Genomic DNA, 19173 nt, shown 5'->3' on the forward strand with positions numbered 1-19173 from the left:
TTCGTACGAAACAAAATGCAAGAAAACTTGCTTAAAATGCAATATTATGCGAAATTCTAAGATTTGAAGGCCAAATCACATATCGTGATACTACATGAAATAGTATCGAAATATTGGTAAAAATGAATATATTTACGTAATATCAAACTACATTAAAAACGTGAAAAAAGTCACTATTATACCATATTTGAGGATTTTAACTTCAAATCATAGAGCGAGGTTTCGTATTATTTAGATCCAAGAAAAGACATATGACAATGTTGTTACCAATACAAATGATAAAAACCAATGGAATTAACTAAAATGTTCCTGAGTTTCCGTTTATATTACCGATAGAAGATATACACTTAAAACCGCTCTAATCCGGCTGAAACGTCGATATATGCAATAAAACCCGAACTTCTCCCCTTTTCAATATCTTACTCAGTATTTTAACGAAAAACAAATAGATGATTGAAAAAGAAGTATTTAAGGTTATTATCTAATCAATAATGTGTTTGCATCATTTTTATCGTATATTTAATGAATTATCAACAATAAACTGAAAATTCACAAAAACGTGGAAAAACGGCAAAATATTGCCTAATTCGATGATATTTTGTTTAAATCACATAAAGGAAAAGGAGATAATAAACGTCAAAATATTGCTATATACGATGATTTTTCGTACGAAACAAAATGCAAAAAAAACTTGCTTAAAATGCAATATTATGCGAAATTCTGAGATTTGAAGGCCAACTCACATATCGTGATACTACATGAAATAGTATCGAAATATTGGTCAAAATTAATATATTTACGTAATATCAAACTACATGAAAAACGTGAAAAAAGTCACAATTTTTCCATATTTGAGGATTTTAACTTCAAATCATAGAGCGAGGTTTCGTATTATTTAGATCCAAGAAAAGACATATGACAATGTTGTTTCCAATACAAATGATAAAAACCAATGGAATTAACTAAAATGTTCCTCATTTTCCGTTTATATTACCGATGGAAGATGTACACGTAAAACCGCTCAAATCCGGCTGAAACGTCGATATATGCAATAAAAACCGAACTTCTCCCCTTTCAATATCTTACTCAGTATTTTAACGAGAAACAAATAGGTGATTGAAAACGAAGTATTTAAGGTTATTATCTAATCAATTATGTGTTTGCATCATTTTTATCGTATATTTAATGAATTAATAACAATAAACTGAAAATTCACAAAAACGTGGAAAAACGGCAAAATATTGCCTAATTCGATGATATTTTGTTAAAATCACATAAAGGAAAAGGAGATAATAAACGTCAAAATATTGCTAAATTCGATGATTTTTCGTACGAAACAAAATGCAAAAAAACTTGCTTAAAATGCAATATTATGCGAAATTCTGAGATTTGAAGGCCAACTGACATATCGTGATACTACATGAAATAGTATCGAAATATTGGTAAAAATGAATATATTTACGTAATATCAAACTACATGAAAAACGTGAAAAAAGCCACTATTTTACCATATATGAGGATTTTAACTTCAAATCATAGAGCGAGGTTTCGTATTATTTAGATCCAAGAAAAGACATATGACAATGTTGTTTCCAATACAAATGATAAAAACCAATGTGTTTTCATTAGAATTAACTAAAATGTTCCTGATTTTCCGTTTATATTACCGATGGAAGATGTACACGTAAAACCGCTCTAATCCGGCTGAAACGTCGATATATGCAATAAAACCGAACTTCTCCCCTTTTCAATATCTTACTCAGTATTTTAACGAGAAACAAATAGATGATTGAAAATGAAGTATTTAAGGTTATTATCTAATCAATTATGTGTTTGCATCATTTTTATCGTATATTTAATGAATTAATAACAATAAACTGAAAATTCACAAAAACGTGGAAAAACGGCAAAATATTGCCTAATTCGATGATATTTTGTTAAAATCACATAAAGGAAAAGGAGATAATAAACGTCAAAATATTGCTAAATTCGATGATTTTTCGTTCGAAACAAAATGCAAGAAAACTTTCTTAAAATGCAATATTATGCGACATTCTGAGATTTGAAGGCCAAATCACATATTGTGATACTACATGAAATAGTATCGAAATATTGGTAAAAATGAATATATTTACGTAATATCAAACTAAATGATTAACGTGAAAAAGTCACTATTTTACCATATTTGAGGATTTTAACTTCAAATCATAGAGCGAGGTTTCGTTTTATTTAGATCCAAGCAAAGACATATGACAATGTTGTTTCCAATAAAAATGATAAAAATCAAAGTGTTTTCATTAGTAATAACTAAAATGTTCCTGATTTTCCGTTTATATTACCGATGGAAAATGTACACGTAAAACCGCTCTAATCCGGCTGAAACGTCGATATATGCAATAAAAACCGAACTTCTCCCCTTTTCAATATCTTACTCAGTATTTTAACGAGAAACAAATAGATGATTGAAAATGAAGTATTTAAGGTTATTATCTAATCAATTATGTGTTTGCATCATTTTTATCGTATATTTAATGAATTATTAACAATAAACTGAAAATTCACAATAACGTGGAAAAACGGCAAAATATTGCCTAATTCGATGATATTTTGTTTAAATCACATAGAGGAAAAGGTGATGATAAACGTAAAAATATTGCTAAATTCGAAGATTTTTCGTACGAAACAAAATGCAAGAAAACTTGCTTAAAATGCAATATTATGCGAAATTCTAAGATTTGAAGGCCAAATCACATATCGTGATACTAAATGAAATAGTATCGAAATATTGGTAAAAATGAATATATTTACGTAATATCAAACTACATTAAAAACGTGAAAAAGTCACTATTATACCATATTTGAGGATTTTAACTTCAAATCATAGAGCGAGGTTTCGTATTATTTAGATCCAAGAAAAGACATATGACAATGTTGTTTCCAATACAAATGATAAAAACCAATGGAATTAACTAAAATGTTCCTAATTTTCCGTTTATATTACCGATGGAAGATGTACACGTAAAACCGCTCTAATCCGGCTGAAACGTCGATATATGCAATAAAAACCGAACTTCTCCCCTTTTCAATATCTTACTCAGTATTTTAACGAGAAACAAATAGATGATTGAAAACGAAGTATTTAAGGTTATTATCTAATCAATTATGTGTTTGCATCATTTTTATCGTATATTTAATGAATTAATAACAATAAACTGAAAATTCACAAAAACGTGGAAAAACGGCAAAATATTGCCTAATTCGATGATATTTTGTTAAAATCACATAAAGGAAAAGGAGATAATAAACGTCAAAATATTGCTAAATTCGATGATTTTTCGTACGAAACAAAATGCAAAAAACTTGCTTAAAATGCAATATTATGCGAAATTCTGAGATTTGAAGGCCAACTGACATATCGTGATACTACATGAAATAGTATCGAAATATTGGTAAAAATGAATATATTTACGTAATATCAAACTACATGAAAAACGTGAAAAAGCCACTATTTTACCATATATGAGGATTTTAACTTCAAATCATAGAGCGAGGTTTCGTATTATTTAGATCCAAGAAAAGACATATGACAATGTTGTTTCCAATACAAATGATAAAAACCAATGTGTTTTCATTAGAATTAACTAAAATGTTCCTGATTTTCCGTTTATATTACCGATGGAAGATGTACACGTAAAACCGCTCTAATCCGGCTGAAACGTCGATATATGCAATAAAACCGAACTTCTCCCCTTTTCAATATCTTACTCAGTATTTTAACGAGAAACAAATTGATGATTGAAAATGAAGTATTTAAGGCTATTATCTAATCAATTATGTGTTTGCATCATTTTTATCGTATATTTAATGAATTAATAACAATAAACTGAAAATTTACATAAAGTAAAAAAACGGCAAAATATTGCCTAATTCGATGATATTTTGTTTAAATCACATAAAGGAAAAGGAGATAATAAACGTCAAAATATTGCTAAATTCGATGATTTTTCGTTCGAAACAAAATGCAAGAAAACTTGCTTAAAATGCAATATTATGCGACATTCTGAGATTTGAAGGCCAAATCACATATTGTGATACTACATGAAATAGTATCGAAATATTGGTAAAAATGAATATATTTACGTAATATCAAACTAATTGATTAACGTGAAAAAGTCACTATTTTACCATATTTGAGGATTTTAACTTCAAATCATAGAGCGAGGTTTCGTTTTATTTAGATCCAAGAAAAGACATATGACAATGTTGTTTCCAATAAAAATGATAAAAATCAATGTGTTTTCATTAGTAATAACTAAAATGTTCCTGATTTTCCGTTTATATTACCGATGGAAGATGTACACGTAAAACCGCTCTAATCCTGCTGAAACGTCGATATATGCAATAAAAACCGAACTTCTCCCCTTTTCAATATCTTACTCAGTATTTTAACGAGAAACAAATAGATGATTGAAAATGAAGTATTTAAGGTTATTATCTAATCAATTATGTGTTTGCATCATTTTTATCGTATATTTAATGAATTAATAACAATAAACTGAAAATTCACAAAAACGTGAAAAAACGGCAAAATATTGCCTAATTCGATGATATTATGTTTAAATCACATAAAGGAAAAGGAGATAATAAACGTCAAAATATTGCTAAATTCGATGATTTTTCGTAAGAAACAAAATGCAAGAAAACTTGCTTAAAATGCAATATTATGCGACATTCTGAGATTTGAAGGCCAATTCACATATTGTGATACTACATGAAATAGTGTCGAAATATTGGTAAAAATGAATATATTTACGTAATATCAAACTAAATGATTAACGTGAAAATTCACTATTTTACCATATTTGAGGATTTTAACTTTAAATCATAGAGAGAGGTTTCGTATTATTTAGATCCAAGGAAAGACATATGACAATGTTGTTTCCAATAAAAATGATAAAATTCAATGTGTTTTCATTAGAAATAACTAAAATGTTCCTGATTTTCCGTTTATATTACCGATGGAAGATGTACACGTAAAACCGCTCTAATCCTGCTGAAACGTCGATATATGCAATAAAAACCGAACTTCTCCCCTTTTCAATATCTTACTCAGTATTTTAACGAGAAACAAATTGATGATTGAAAATGAAGTATTTAAGGCTATTATCTAATCAATTATGTGTTTGCATCATTTTTATCGTATATTTAATGAATTAATAACAATAAACTGAAAATTTACATAAAGTAAAAAAACGGCAAAATATTGCCTAATTCGATGATATTTTGTTTAAATCACATAAAGGAAAAGGAGATAATAAACGTCAAAATATTGCTAAATTCGATGATTTTTCGTTCGAAACAAAATGCAAGAAAACTTGCTTAAAATGCAATATTATGCGACATTCTGAGATTTGAAGGCCAAATCACATATTGTGATACTACATGAAATAGTATCGAAATATTGGTAAAAATGAATATATTTACGTAATATCAAACTAATTGATTAACGTGAAAAAGTCACTATTTTACCATATTTGAGGATTTTAACTTCAAATCATAGAGCGAGGTTTCGTTTTATTTAGATCCAAGAAAAGACATATGACAATGTTGTTTCCAATAAAAATGATAAAAATCAATGTGTTTTCATTAGTAATAACTAAAATGTTCCTGATTTTCCGTTTATATTACCGATGGAAGATGTACACGTAAAACCGCTCTAATCCTGCTGAAACGTCGATATATGCATTAAAAACCGAACTTCTCCCCTTTTCAATATCCTACTCAGTATTTTAACGAGAAACAAATGGTTGATTGAAAATGAAGTATTTAAGGTTAATTTCTAATCAATTATGTGTTTGCATCATTTTTATCGTATATTTAATGAATTATTAATAATAAACTGAAAATTCACAAAAACGTGGAAAAACGGTAAAATATTGCCTAATTCGATGATATTTTGTTTAAATCACATAAAGGAAAAGGGGATGATAAACGTAAAAATATTGCTAAATTCGATGATTTTTCGTACGAAACAAAATGCAAGAAAACTTGCTTAAAATGAAATATTATGCGAAATTCTAAGATTTGAAGGCCAAATCACATATCGTGATACTACATGAAATAGTATCGAAATATTTGTAAAAATGAATATATTTACGTAATATCAAACTACATTAAAAACGTGAAAAAAGTCACTATTATACCATATTTGAGGATTTTAACTTCAAATCATAGAGCGAGGTCTCGTATTATTTAGATCCAAGAAAAGACATATGACAATGTTGTTTCCAATACAAATGATAAAAACCAATGGAATTAACTAAAATGTTCCTGATTTTCCGTTTATATTACCGATGGAAGATATACACGTAAAACCGCTCTAATCCGGCTGAAACGTCGATATATGCAATAAAAACCGAACTTCTCCCCTTTTCAATATCTTACTCAGTATTTTAACGAGAAACAAATAGATGATTGAAAATGAAGTATTTAAGGTTATTATCTAATCAATTATGTGTTTGCATCATTTTTATCGTATATTTAATGAATTAATAACAATAAACTGAAAATTCACAAAAACGTGGAAAAACGGCAAAATATTGCCTAATTCGATGATATTTTGTTAAAATCACATAAAGGAAAAGGAGATAATAAACGTCAAAATATTGCTAAATTCGATGATTTTTCGTACGAAACAAAATGCAAAAAAACTTGCTTAAAATGCAATATTATGCGAAATTCTGAGATTTGAAGGCCAACTGACATGTCGTGATACTACATGAAATAGTATCGAAATATTGGTAAAAATGAATATATTTACGTAATATCAAACTACATGAAAAACGTGAAAATTCACTATTTTACCATATTTGAGGATTTTAACTTCAAATCATAGAGCGAGGTTTCGTATTATTTAGATCCAAGAAAAGACATATGACAATGTTGTTTCCAATACAAATGATAAAAACCAATGTGTTTTCATTAGAATTAACTAAAATGTTCCCGATTTTCCGTTTATATTACCGATGGAAGATGTACACGTAAAACAGCTCTAATCCGGCTGAAACGTCGATATATGCAATAAAAACCCAACTTCTCCCCTTTTCAATATCTTACTCAGTATTTTAACAAGAAACAAATAGATGATTGAAAATAAAGTATTTAAGGTTATTATCTAATCAATTATGTGTTTGCATCATTTTTATCGTATATTTAATGAATTAATAACAATAAACTGAAAATTCACAAAAACGTGAAAAAACGGTAAAATATTGCCTAATTCGATGATATTTTGTTTAAATCACATAAAGGAAAAGGAGATGATAAACGTAAAAATATTGCTAAATTCGATGATTTTTCGTACGAAACAAAATGCAAGAAAACTTGCTTAAAATGCAATATTATGCGAAATTCTGAGATTTGAAGGCCAACTGACATATCGTGATACTACATGAAATAGTATCGAAATATTGGTAAAAATGAATATATTTACGTAATATCAAACTACATCAAAAACGTGAAAAAAGTCACTATTTTACCATATTTGAGGATTTTAACTTCTAATCATAGAGCGAGGTTTCGTATTATTTAGATACAAGAAAAGACATATGACAATGTTGTTTCCAATACAAATGATAAAAACCAATGTGTTTTCATTAGAATTAACTAAAATGTTCCTGATTTTCCATTTATATTACCGATGGAAGATGTACACGTAAAACCGCTCTAATCCGGCTGAAACGTCGATATATGCAATAAAACCGAACTTCTCCCCTTTTCAATATCTTACTCAGTATTTTAACGAGAAACAAATAGATGATTGAAAATGAAGTATTTAAGTTTATTATCTAATCAATTATGTGTTTGCATCATTTTTATCGTATATTTAATGAATTAATAACAATAAACAGAAAATTCACAAAAACGTGAAAAAACGGCAAAATATTGCCTAATTCGATGATATTTTGTTTAAATCACATAAAGGAAAAGGAGATAATAAACGTCAAAATATTGCTAAATTCGATGATTTTTCGTACGAAACAAAATGCAAGAAAACTTGCTTAAAATGCAATATTATGCGACATTCTGAGATTTGAAGGCCAATTCACATATTGTGATACTACATGAAATAGTATCGAAATATTGGTAAAAATGAATATATTTACGTAATATCAAACTAAATGATTAACGTGAAAATTCACTATTTTACCATATTTGAGGATTTTAACTTCAAATCATAGAGCGAGGTTTCGTATTATTTAGATCCAAAAAAAGACATATGACAATGTTGTTTCCAACAAAAATTATAAAAATCAATGTGTTTTCATTAGAAATAACTAAAATGTTCCTGATTTTCCGTTTATATTACCAATGGAAGATGTACACGTAAAACCGCTCTAATCCTGCTGAAACGTCGATATATGCAATAAAAACCGAACTTCTCCCCTTTTCAATATCCTACTCAGTATTTTAACGAGAAACAAATGGTTGATTGAAAATAAAGTATTTAAGGTTAATTTCTAATCAATTATGTGTTTGCATCATTTTTATCGTATATTTAATGAATTATTAACAATAAACTGAAAATTCACAAAAACGTGGGAAAACGGTAAAATATTGCCTAATTCGATGATATTTTGTTTAAATCACATAAAGGAAAAGGGGATGATAAACGTAAAAATATTGCTAAATTCGATGATTTTTCGTACGAAACAAAATGCAAGAAAACTTGCTTAAAATGCAATATTATGCGAAATTCTAAGATTTGAAGGCCAAATCACATATCGTGATACTACATAAAATAGTATCGAAATATTGGTAAAAATGAATATATTTACGAAATATCAAACTACATTAAAAACGTAAAAAAAGTCACTATTATACCATATTTGAGGATTTTAACTTCAAATCATAAAGCGAGGTCTCGTATTATTTAGATCCAAGAAAAGACATATGACAATGTTGTTTCCAATACAAATGATAAAAACCAATGGAATTAACTAAAATGTTCCTGATTTTCCGTTTATATTACCGATGGAAGATATACACGTAAAACCGCTCTAATCCGGCTGAAACGTCGATATATGCAATAAAAACCGAACTTCTCCCCTTTTCAATATCTTACTCAGTATTTTAACGAGAAACAAATAGATGATTGAAAATGAAGTATTTAAGGTTATTATCTAATCAATTATGTGTTTGCATCATTTTTATTGAATATTTAATGAATTAATAACAATAAACTGAAAATTCACAAAAACGTGGAAAAACGGCAAAATATTGCCTAATTCGATGATATTTTGTTAAAATCACATAAAGGAAAAGGAGATAATAAACGTCAAAATATTGCTAAATTCGATGATTTTTCGTACGAAACAAAATGCAAAAAAACTTGCTTAAAATGCAATATTATGCGAAATTCTGAGATTTGAAGGCCAACTGACATGTCGTGATACTACATGAAATAGTATCGAAATATTGGTAAAAATGAATATATTTACGTAATATCAAACTACATGAAAAACGTGAAAATTCACTATTTTACCATATTTGAGGATTTTAACTTCAAATCATAGAGCGAGGTTTCGTATTATTTAGATCCAAGAAAAGACATATGACAATGTTGTTTCGAATACAAATGATAAAAACCAATGTGTTTTCATTAGAATTAACTAAAATGTTCCCGATTTTCCGTTTATATTACCGATGGAAGATGTACACGTAAAACAGCTCTAATCCGGCTGAAACGTCGATATATGCAATAAAAACCCAACTTCTCCCCTTTTCAATATCTTACTCAGTATTTTAACAAGAAACAAATAGATGATTGAAAATAAAGTATTTAAGGTTATTATCTAATCAATTATGTGTTTGCATCATTTTTATCGTATATTTAATGAATTAATAACAATAAACTGAAAATTCACAAAAACGTGAAAAAACGGTAAAATATTGCCTAATTCGATGATATTTTGTTTAAATCACATAAAGGAAAAGGAGATGATAAACGTAAAAATATTGCTAAATTCGATGATTTTTCGTACGAAACAAAATGCAAGAAAACTTGCTTAAAATGCAATATTATGCGAAATTCTGAGATTTGAAGGCCAACTGACATATCGTGATACTACATGAAATAGTATCGAAATATTGGTAAAAATGAATATATTTACGTAATATCAAACTACATCAAAAACGTGAAAAAAGTCACTATTTTACCATATTTGAGGATTTTAACTTCAAATCATAGAGCGAGGTTTCGTATTATTTAGATCCAAGAAAAGACATATGACAATGTTGTTTCCAATACAAATGATAAAAACCAATGTGTTTTCATTAGAATTAACTAAAATGTTCCTGATTTTCCATTTATATTACCGATGGAAGATGTACACGTAAAACCGCTCTAATCCGGCTGAAACGTCGATATATGCAATAAAACCGAACTTCTCCCCTTTTCAATATCTTACTCAGTATTTTAACGAGAAACAAATAGATGATTGAAAATGAAGTATTTAAGGTTATTATCTAATCAATTATGTGTTTGCATCATTTTTATCGTATATTTAATGAATTAATAACAATAAACAGAAAATTCACAAAAACGTGAAAAAACGGCAAAATATTGCCTAATTCGATGATATTTTGTTTAAATCACATAAAGGAAAAGGAGATAATAAACGTCAAAATATTGCTAAATTCGATGATTTTTCGTACGAAACAAAATGCAAGAAAACTTGCTTAAAATGCAATATTATGCGACATTCTGAGATTTGAAGGCCAATTCACATATTGTGATACTACATGAAATAGTATCGAAATATTGGTAAAAATGAATATATTTACGTAATATCAAACTAAATGATTAACGTGAAAATTCACTATTTTACCATATTTGAGGATTTTAACTTCAAATCATAGAGCGAGGTTTCGTATTATTTAGATCCAAAAAAAGACATATGACAATGTTGTTTCCAACAAAAATTATAAAAATCAATGTGTTTTCATTAGAAATAACTAAAATGTTCCTGATTTTCCGTTTATATTACCAATGGAAGATGTACACGTAAAACCGCTCTAATCCTGCTGAAACGTCGATATATGCAATAAAAACCGAACTTCTCCCCTTTTCAATATCCTACTCAGTATTTTAACGAGAAACAAATGGTTGATTGAAAATAAAGTATTTAAGGTTAATTTCTAATCAATTATGTGTTTGCATCATTTTTATCGTATATTTAATGAATTATTAACAATAAACTGAAAATTCACAAAAACCTGGAAAAACGGCATAATATTGCCTAATTCGATGATATTTTGTTTAAATCACATAAAAGAAAATAGGATGATAAACGTAAAAATATTGCTAAATTTGATGATTTTTCGTACGAAACAAAATGCAAGAAAACTTGCTTAAAATGCAATATTATGCGAAATTCTAAGATTTGAAGGCCAAATCACATATCGTGATACTACATGAAATAGTATCGAAATATTGGTAAAAATGAATATATTTACGTAATATCAAACTACATTAAAAACGTGAAAAAAGTCATTATTATACCATATTTGAGGATTTTAACTTCAAATCAAAGAGCGAGGTTTCGTATTATTTAGATCCAAGAAAAGACATATGACAATGTTGTTTCCAATACAAATGATAAAAACCAATGTGTTTTCATTAGAATTAACTAAAATGTTCCTGATTTTCCGTTTATATTACCGATGGAAGATGTACACGTAAAACCGCTGTAATCCGGCTGAAACGTCGATATATGCAATAAAAACCGAACTTCTCCCCTTTTCAATATCTTACTCAGTATTTTAACGAGAAACAAATAGATGATTGAAAATGAAGTATTTAAGGTTATTATCTAATCAATTATGTGTTTGCATCATTTTTATTGTATATTTAATGAATTAATAACAATAAACTGAAAATTCACAAAAACGTGGAAAAACGGCAAAATATTGCCTAATTCGATGATATTTTGTTAAAATCACATAAAGGAAAAGGAGATAATAAACGTCAAAATATTGCTAAATTCGATGATTTTTCGTACGAAACAAAATGCAAAAAAACTTGCTTAAAATGCAATATTATGCGAAATTCTGAGATTTGAGGGCCAACTGACATATCGTGATACTACATGAAATAGTATCGAAATATTGGTAAAAATGAATATATTTACGTAATATTAAACTACATGAAAAACGTGAAAAAGTCACTATTTTACCATATTTGAGGATTTTAACTTCAAATCATAGAGCGAGGTTTCGTATTATTTAGATCCAAGAAAAGACATATGACAATGTTGTTTCCAATAAAAATGATAAAATTCAATGTGTTTTCATTAGAAATAACTAAAATGTTCCTGATTTTCCGTTTATATTACCGATGGAAGATGTACACGTAAAACCGCTCTAATCCTGCTGAAACGTCGATATATGCAATAAAAACCGAACTTCTCCCCTTTTCAATATCTTACTCAGTATTTTAACGAGAAACAAATTGATGATTGAAAATGAAGTATTTAAGGCTATTATCTAATCAATTATGTGTTTGCATCATTTTTATCGTATATTTAATGAATTAATAACAATAAACTGAAAATTTACATAAAGTAAAAAAACGGCAAAATATTGCCTAATTCGATGATATTTTGTTTAAATCACATAAAGGAAAAGGAGATAATAAACGTCAAAATATTGCTAAATTCGATGATTTTTCGTTCGAAACAAAATGCAAGAAAACTTGCTTAAAATGCAATATTATGCGACATTCTGAGATTTGAAGGCCAAATCACATATTGTGATACTACATGAAATAGTATCGAAATATTGGTAAAAATGAATATATTTACGTAATATCAAACTAATTGATTAACGTGAAAAAGTCACTATTTTACCATATTTGAGGATTTTAACTTCAAATCATAGAGCGAGGTTTCGTTTTATTTAGATCCAAGAAAAGACATATGACAATGTTGTTTCCAATAAAAATGATAAAAATCAATGTGTTTTCATTAGTAATAACTAAAATGTTCCTGATTTTCCGTTTATATTACCGATGGAAGATGTACACGTAAAACCGCTCTAATCCTGCTGAAACGTCGATATATGCATTAAAAACCGAACTTCTCCCCTTTTCAATATCCTACTCAGTATTTTAACGAGAAACAAATGGTTGATTGAAAATGAAGTATTTAAGGTTAATTTCTAATCAATTATGTGTTTGCATCATTTTTATCGTATATTTAATGAATTATTAATAATAAACTGAAAATTCACAAAAACGTGGAAAAACGGTAAAATATTGCCTAATTCGATGATATTTTGTTTAAATCACATAAAGGAAAAGGGGATGATAAACGTAAAAATATTGCTAAATTCGATGATTTTTCGTACGAAACAAAATGCAAGAAAACTTGCTTAAAATGAAATATTATGCGAAATTCTAAGATTTGAAGGCCAAATCACATATCGTGATACTACATGAAATAGTATCGAAATATTTGTAAAAATGAATATATTTACGTAATATCAAACTACATTAAAAACGTGAAAAAAGTCACTATTATACCATATTTGAGGATTTTAACTTCAAATCATAGAGCGAGGTCTCGTATTATTTAGATCCAAGAAAAGACATATGACAATGTTGTTTCCAATACAAATGATAAAAACCAATGGAATTAACTAAAATGTTCCTGATTTTCCGTTTATATTACCGATGGAAGATATACACGTAAAACCGCTCTAATCCGGCTGAAACGTCGATATATGCAATAAAAACCGAACTTCTCCCCTTTTCAATATCTTACTCAGTATTTTAACGAGAAACAAATAGATGATTGAAAATGAAGTATTTAAGGTTATTATCTAATCAATTATGTGTTTGCATCATTTTTATCGTATATTTAATGAATTAATAACAATAAACTGAAAATTCACAAAAACGTGGAAAAACGGCAAAATATTGCCTAATTCGATGATATTTTGTTAAAATCACATAAAGGAAAAGGAGATAATAAACGTCAAAATATTGCTAAATTCGATGATTTTTCGTACGAAACAAAATGCAAAAAAACTTGCTTAAAATGCAATATTATGCGAAATTCTGAGATTTGAAGGCCAACTGACATGTCGTGATACTACATGAAATAGTATCGAAATATTGGTAAAAATGAATATATTTACGTAATATCAAACTACATGAAAAACGTGAAAATTCACTATTTTACCATATTTGAGGATTTTAACTTCAAATCATAGAGCGAGGTTTCGTATTATTTAGATCCAAGAAAAGACATATGACAATGTTGTTTCCAATACAAATGATAAAAACCAATGTGTTTTCATTAGAATTAACTAAAATGTTCCCGATTTTCCGTTTATATTACCGATGGAAGATGTACACGTAAAACAGCTCTAATCCGGCTGAAACGTCGATATATGCAATAAAAACCCAACTTCTCCCCTTTTCAATATCTTACTCAGTATTTTAACAAGAAACAAATAGATGATTGAAAATAAAGTATTTAAGGTTATTATCTAATCAATTATGTGTTTGCATCATTTTTATCGTATATTTAATGAATTAATAACAATAAACTGAAAATTCACAAAAACGTGAAAAAACGGTAAAATATTGCCTAATTCGATGATATTTTGTTTAAATCACATAAAGGAAAAGGAGATGATAAACGTAAAAATATTGCTAAATTCGATGATTTTTCGTACGAAACAAAATGCAAGAAAACTTGCTTAAAATGCAATATTATGCGAAATTCTGAGATTTGAAGGCCAACTGACATATCGTGATACTACATGAAATAGTATCGAAATATTGGTAAAAATGAATATATTTACGTAATATCAAACTACATCAAAAACGTGAAAAAAGTCACTATTTTACCATATTTGAGGATTTTAACTTCTAATCATAGAGCGAGGTTTCGTATTATTTAGATACAAGAAAAGACATATGACAATGTTGTTTCCAATACAAATGATAAAAACCAATGTGTTTTCATTAGAATTAACTAAAATGTTCCTGATTTTCCATTTATATTACCGATGGAAGATGTACACGTAAAACCGCTCTAATCCGGCTGAAACGTCGATATATGCAATAAAACCGAACTTCTCCCCTTTTCAATATCTTACTCAGTATTTTAACGAGAAACAAATAGATGATTGAAAATGAAGTATTTAAGTTTATTATCTAATCAATTATGTGTTTGCATCATTTTTATCGTATATTTAATGAATTAATAACAATAAACAGAAAATTCACAAAAACGTGAAAAAACGGCAAAATATTGCCAAATTCGATGATATTTTGTTTAAATCACATAAAGGAAAAGGAGATAATAAACGTCAAAATATTGCTAAATTCGATGATTTTTCGTACGAAACAAAATGCAAGAAAACTTGCTTAAACTGCAATATTATGCGACATTCTGAGATTTGAAGGCCAATTCACATATTGTGATACTACATGAAATAGTATCGAAATATTGGTAAAAATGAATATATTTACGTAATATCAAACTAAATGATTAACGTGAAAATTCACTATTTTACCATATTTGAGGATTTTAACTTCAAATCATAGAGCGAGGTTTCGTATTATTTAGATCCAAAAAAAGACATATGACAATGTTGTTTCCAACAAAAATTATAAAAATCAATGTGTTTTCATTAGAAATAACTAAAATGTTCCTGATTTTCCGTTTATATTACCAATGGAAGATGTACACGTAAAACCGCTCTAATCCTGCTGAAACGTCGATATATGCAATAAAAACCGAACTTCTCCCCTTTTCAATATCCTACTCAGTATTTTAACGAGAAACAAATGGTTGATTGAAAATAAAGTATTTAAGGTTAATTTCTAATCAATTATGTGTTTGCATCATTTTTATCGTATATTTAATGAATTATTAACAATAAACTGAAAATTCACAAAAACGTGGGAAAACGGTAAAATATTGCCTAATTCGATGATATTTTGTTTAAATCACATAAAGGAAAAGGGGATGATAAACGTAAAAATATTGCTAAATTCGATGATTTTTCGTACGAAACAAAATGCAAGAAAACTTGCTTAAAATGCAATATTATGCGAAATTCTAAGATTTGAAGGCCAAATCACATATCGTGATACTACATAAAATAGTATCGAAATATTGGTAAAAATGAATATATTTACGAAATATCAAACTACATTAAAAACGTAAAAAAAGTCACTATTATACCATATTTGAGGATTTTAACTTCAAATCATAAAGCGAGGTCTCGTATTATTTAGATCCAAGAAAAGACATATGACAATGTTGTTTCCAATACAAATGATAAAAACCAATGGAATTAACTAAAATGTTCCTGATTTTCCGTTTATATTACCGATGGAAGATATACACGTAAAACCGCTCTAATCCGGCTGAAACGTCGATATATGCAATAAAAACCGAACTTCTCCCCTTTTCAATATCTTACTCAGTATTTTAACGAGAAACAAATAGATGATTGAAAATGAAGTATTTAAGGTTATTATCTAATCAATTATGTGTTTGCATCATTTTTATTGAATATTTAATGAATTAATAACAATAAACTGAAAATTCACAAAAACGTGGAAAAACGGCAAAATATTGCCTAATTCGATGATATTTTGTTAAAATCACATAAAGGAAAAGGAGATAATAAACGTCAAAATATTGCTAAATTCGATGATTTTTCGTACGAAACAAAATGCAAAAAAACTTGCTTAAAATGCAATATTATGCGAAATTCTGAGATTTGAAGGCCAACTGACATGTCGTGATACTACATGAAATAGTATCGAAATATTGGTAAAAATGAATATATTTACGTAATATCAAACTACATGAAAAACGTGAAAATTCACTATTTTACCATATTTGAGGATTTTAACTTCAAATCATAGAGCGAGGTTTCGTATTATTTAGATCCAAGAAAAGACATATGACAATGTTGTTTCGAATACAAATGATAAAAACCAATGTGTTTTCATTAGAATTAACTAAAATGTTCCTGATTTTCCATTTATATTACCGATGGAAGATGTACACGTAAAACCGCTCTAATCCGGCTGAAACGTCGATATATGCAATAAAACCGAACTTCTCCCCTTTTCAATATCTTACTCAGTATTTTAACGAGAAACAAATAGATGATTGAAAATGAAGTATTTAAGGTTATTATCTAATCAATTATGTGTTTGCATCATTTTTATCGTATATTTAATGAATTAATAACAATAAACAGAAAATTCACAAAAACGTGAAAAAACGGCAAAATATTGCCTAATTCGATGATATTTTGTTTAAATCACATAAAGGAAAAGGAGATAATAAACGTCAAAATATTGCTAAATTCGATGATTTTTCGTACGAAACAAAATGCAAGAAAACTTGCTTAAAATGCAATATTATGCGACATTCTGAGATTTGAAGGCCAATTCACATATTGTGATACTACATGAAATAGTATCGAAATATTGGTAAAAATGAATATATTTACGTAATATCAAACTAAATGATTAACGTGAAAATTCACTATTTTACCATATTTGAGGATTTTAACTTCAAATCATAGAGCGAGGTTTCGTATTATTTAGATCCAAAAAAAGACATATGACAATGTTGTTTCCAACAAAAATTATAAAAATCAATGTGTTTTCATTAGAAATAACTAAAATGTTCCTGATTTTCCGTTTATATTACCAATGGAAGATGTACACGTAAAACCGCTCTAATCCTGCTGAAACGTCGATATATGCAATAAAAACCGAACTTCTCCCCTTTTCAATATCCTACTCAGTATTTTAACGAGAAACAAATGGTTGATTGAAAATAAAGTATTTAAGGTTAATTTCTAATCAATTATGTGTTTGCATCATTTTTATCGTATATTTAATGAATTATTAACAATAAACTGAAAATTCACAAAAACCTGGAAAAACGGCATAATATTGCCTAATTCGATGATATTTTGTTTAAATCACATAAAAGAAAAGGGGATGATAAACGTAAAAATATTGCTAAATTTGATGATTTTTCGTACGAAACAAAATGCAAGAAAACTTGCTTAAAATGCAATATTATGCGAAATTCTAAGATTTGAAGGCCAAATCACATATCGTGATACTACATGAAATAGTATCGAAATATTGGTAAAAATGAATATATTTACGTAATATCAAACTACATTAAAAACGTGAAAAAAGTCATTATTATACCATATTTGAGGATTTTAACTTCAAATCAAAGAGCGAGGTTTCGTATTATTTAGATCCAAGAAAAGACATATGACAATGTTGTTTCCAATACAAATGATAAAAACCAATGTGTTTTCATTAGAATTAACTAAAATGTTCCTGATTTTCCGTTTATATTACCGATGGAAGATGTACACGTAAAACCGCTGTAATCCGGCTGAAACGTCGATATATGCAATAAAAACCGAACTTCTCCCCTTTTCAATATCTTACTCAGTATTTTAACGAGAAACAAATAGATGATTGAAAATGAAGTATTTAAGGTTATTATCTAATCAATTATGTGTTTGCATCATTTTTATTGTATATTTAATGAATTAATAACAATAAACTGAAAATTCACAAAAACGTGGAAAAACGGCAAAATATTGCCTAATTCGATGATATTTTGTTAAAATCACATAAAGGAAAAGGAGATAATAAACGTCAAAATATTGCTAAATTCGATGATTTTTCGTACGAAACAAAATGCAAAAAAACTTGCTTAAAATGCAATATTATGCGAAATTCTGAGATTTGAGGGCCAACTGACATATCGTGATACTACATGAAATAGTATCGAAATATTGGTAAAAATGAATATATTTACGTAATATTAAACTACATGAAAAACGTGAAAAAGTCACTATTTTACCATATTTGAGGATTTTAACTTCAAATCATAGAGCGAGGTTTCGTATTATTTAGATCCAAGAAAAGACATATGACAATGTTGTTTCCAATAAAAATGATAAATATCAATGTGTTTTCATTAGAAATAACTAAAATGTTCCTGATTTTCCGTTTATATTACCGATGGAAGATGTTTACGTAAAACCGCTCTAATCCGGCTGAAACGTCGATATATGCAATAAAAACCGAACTTC

Source organism: Procambarus clarkii, chromosome 57, assembly GCF_040958095.1.
Source record: "Procambarus clarkii isolate CNS0578487 chromosome 57, FALCON_Pclarkii_2.0, whole genome shotgun sequence".
NCBI classification, from domain to species: Eukaryota; Metazoa; Arthropoda; class Malacostraca; order Decapoda; family Cambaridae; genus Procambarus; species Procambarus clarkii.